This window comes from Orycteropus afer, unplaced genomic scaffold (assembly GCF_000298275.1).
Source record: "Orycteropus afer afer isolate SDZICR_OR568_19922 unplaced genomic scaffold, OryAfe1.0 scaffold00222, whole genome shotgun sequence".
Classification (NCBI taxonomy): domain Eukaryota; kingdom Metazoa; phylum Chordata; class Mammalia; order Tubulidentata; family Orycteropodidae; genus Orycteropus; species Orycteropus afer.
This window is the reverse complement of record NW_006921809.1, coordinates 1,306,035-1,309,899: the sequence shown is the minus strand read 5'-3', so window position 1 is coordinate 1,309,899 and position 3,865 is coordinate 1,306,035.

Sequence of the window (3,865 nt, the reverse complement as noted above, 5' to 3'; positions counted from 1 at the left end):
TTTTTTTTGGTTTGTTTTTTCAGTAGTTGCTATAAGGATATACACAAAGTTGTAAAGGCATTTAAGTGTGTGGATCATAACAAAGTATAGGTAACATTGTAAGAAATGGGAATTCCAGAACATTTAACTGTGCTTATGAGGAACCTGTACATAGAGCAAGAGGCTGTTGTTCAGACAGAACAAGGAGATACTGCATGGTTTAAAATCATAAAGGGTGTACATCAAGGTTGTATTCTTTCACCATACTTACTCCATCTATGTCCTGAGCAAATAATCCGAGAGGCTGGACTATATGAAGAAGAACATGGCATCAGGATTGGAGGAAGACTCATTAACAACCTGAGATATGTAGATGACACCTTGCTGGCTGAAAGTTAAATGACTTGAAGCACTTACTGATGAATATCAAAGACTACAGCCTTCAGGATGGATTATACCTCAACAAGGAAAACCAAAATCCTTACAACTGAACCAATAAGTAACATCATGATAAATGCAGAAAAGAGTGAAGTTGTCAGGGACTTCATTTTACTTGGATCCAGAATCAACCCCCATGGAAGCTGCAGTCAGGAAATAAGATGTCCTGTTGCACTGGGCAAATCTGCTGCAAAGGAACTTTTTAAAGTGTTAAGGAGCAAAGATGTCACTTTGAAGACTAAAGTGTGCTTAACCCAAGCCATGGTATTTTCATTCACCTCATTTGCATGTGAAAAATGGATAATAAATAAGGAAGACAGAAGAAGAGTCAATGCCTTTAATTGTGGTGTTGGCGAAGAATACTGAAAATACCACAGACTGCCAGAAGAACGAACAAATCTGTCTTTGAAGAAGTGCAATCAGAATGCTCCTTAGAAGCAAGAATGGATAGACTTTGTCTCATGTACTTTGGTCATGTTGTCAGAAAGGACCAGTCCCTGGAGAAGGATATCATGCTTGGTAAAGTAGAAGGTCAGCAAAAAAGGGGAAGACCCTCAATGAGATGGATTGACAAAGTGGCTGCAACTATAGGCTCAAGAATAGCAAGGATCATGAGGATGGCACAGGACCAGGCAGTGTTTCATTCTGTTGTATGCAGGGTTGGCACCTAACAACAACCACCCTGTAGTTAGTGGTTTACCTTCCCTTCTCTGTGGCCCGCTCCCCCACAGCCATCAAAGAATATTAATTTTTGTGTGAAAACCTTGACTTTTACAATGGTGATCTCAAACCATATTTGTCCTTTTGTGATTAATTTCACTCAGCATTAAGTCCTCTAGGTTCATCCATATTACCGAGATTTTTCACAAATTCACCATTGTTCTTTAACATTCCATAGTATTTCATTGTGTGTATATACCATAGTTTGTTGATCCATTCCTCCACTGATGGGCACTTAGGTGATTTTGATCTTTTTGCTGTTGTGAATAGTGCTACAATGAACATGGGTTTGCAAATGTCTGTTCATGTCACATGGTTCTTATTTCTTTGGTATACATACCTAGTATTGGGATTGGTGGATCATGTGGTATTTGTGTTCCCAGCTTTTTAAGAAAGCACCATACCATTTTCCACAGTGGTTGCTCCATTTTACAGTCTCAGCAGCAGTATATGAGGGTTCCATTCTCCCCACATCCTTGCCAGCATTTGTTGTTTCCTGGTTTTATTAATTTTGTCATTAGTGCTGGGTTGAGATGATATCTCCTTGTTTTGATTTGCATCACTCGAATAGCTAATGACTGCGAGCATTTTCTTAATGTGTTTGTTGGCTGCCTGTCTTTTTTGATGAAGTGTCTGATAGTGTCCTCTGCTCATTTTTTAATTGGATTATTTGTCTTTTTATTGTTGAGGTGTTGAAGTTTTCTACACATTTTAGAGATTAGCCCCTTGTCCAATACGTTGTTGCCAAAATCTCCGTCTGTGGGTTCTCTTTTTACTCTTTTGGTGAAATCTTTTGATTGCGTAAGTGTCTTAATTTTTAGTAGGCCCCAGTCATCTATTTTGTCTTCTGGTATCTGCATTTTAGTTATGTTTGATAGTGTATTTATGCCATGTATTAGGGCTATTAAATTTGTCACTGTTGTTTCTGTGATGGTCATTAAAGTTTTCAGTTTTACGTTCAGGTCTTTGATCTACCTTGAGCTAGTTTTTTTTTTCATTTGAGATGTGGGTCCTGTTTCATTTTTCTGCAAAGAGAGATCCAGTTTTGCCAGCACCATTTGTTAAAGGGAGTATTTCTTCCCCCATTTAATGAGCCTTTTGTCAAAGATCAGCTGTCTGTGGTGGATGGATTTACTTCTGGGCAATGAATTCTGTTCTGTAGGTCTATGTCTCTTTCACTGCACCAGTACCAGGCTATTTTAACTAACATGGCTGTGTAGTAGATCATGGAGTGTAAGGCCTCCTACTTTAATCTTCTTCAGTAGTGCTTTACTCATCTGGGGTCTCTCTTCTTTGCATATAAAGTTGGTGGTTAATTTTTTCATCTCTTAAAAGGATGATGATGGAATCTGGCTCGAGTTGCATTATATCTGTAGATTGCTTTGGGTAATATTGACATTTTCATGATGTTAAGTCTTCCTATCCATGAGCATGGTATACTCTACCATTTATGTACATCTCTTTTAGTTTTTTCTAGTATTTTGTAGTTTTGCTGGTATGGGTCTTTTGTGTCTCTGGTTATATTTATTCCTAGATACTTCATCTTTTGGATGGTTACTGTAAATGGTATTATTTTCCTAATTTCCTTTTCAGAGTTCTCTTCATTAGTGTAAAGAATCTGACTGATTTTTTTTTTTTGCAAGTTGATCTTGTATCCTGCCATCTTGCTGAAACTTTCAATTAGTTCAATTTTCTTGCTGAGTCTTTGGGATTTCCTATGTACAGGATCTTATCATCTGCAAATACAGGTTTACTTCTTCTTTGCCAGTTTGGTTGCCTTTTCATTCCCTTTCTTGCCTTACTTCCCTAGCTACTACTTCCAGTACAATACTGAATAAGAGTGGTGATAAAAAGCATCTTTGTCTGGTATCCATTCATAAGGGGATTGCTTTCAGTCTTTCTCCATTGAGAATGTTGGCCTTTAGTTTGTTCCACTATCTTAGTTGCATTTTTTCCTTGTCAGTTGTTCACTTGTATTCTCCCATTATGTGTCTTTCCTCATCTGGCAATTTTTTAATTTTCTTTTTCATCAAATGTTTTATGATTTGCATGATCTGTTCTCTTTTTTATTTGTCCTGTTTGCAGTTTCTTAGATCTTAAGTGTTCAGCAAGATCTCACTACTCTGGATGGTCAGAAATCCAATGTCTTCCAAAACTGTGTAACCTCCAGAATTTCTGTTCAACTCCTCACCTCAGTAGCCAATCTCTAATTAGCCTCATGGTTTCTTTCACTCTATTCAGTTTAGTAGGGAGCTCTGGCAGTGCAGTGTTTAAGCACTTGGCTGCTAACTGAAAGGTCTTAGCCAACTAGCCACTCTGCAGGAGAAAAGACCTTGCCTACAGCCTAGGAAACCTTCCATGGCACACAGTTTATGCCAACCAGATTTAAAGGAATCCTTATGCAAATTTATGGACCTTGGTCATCTCCAATACCCTGTGTAACAAATTCCATCTCTTTCTACAAACCTGTTTTCCCCACCTAGAGAGTAAGGTGCACCTGACTCAAGCCTTAAATTATTTTAAATTTTAAAATAATTATTTTTAAAGCCTTAAAGTATTTTCAGTAGACTTAAATGCATGAGAAGTTGGACAATAAATAAAGAAGATCAAGGAAAATTGATGCATTTGAATTATGGTGTTGGCAAAGAATATTGAATATACTATGGACTGCCAGAATGATGAACAAATCTGTCTTGGAAGCACAGTCAGAATGCTCCTTAGAAGCATA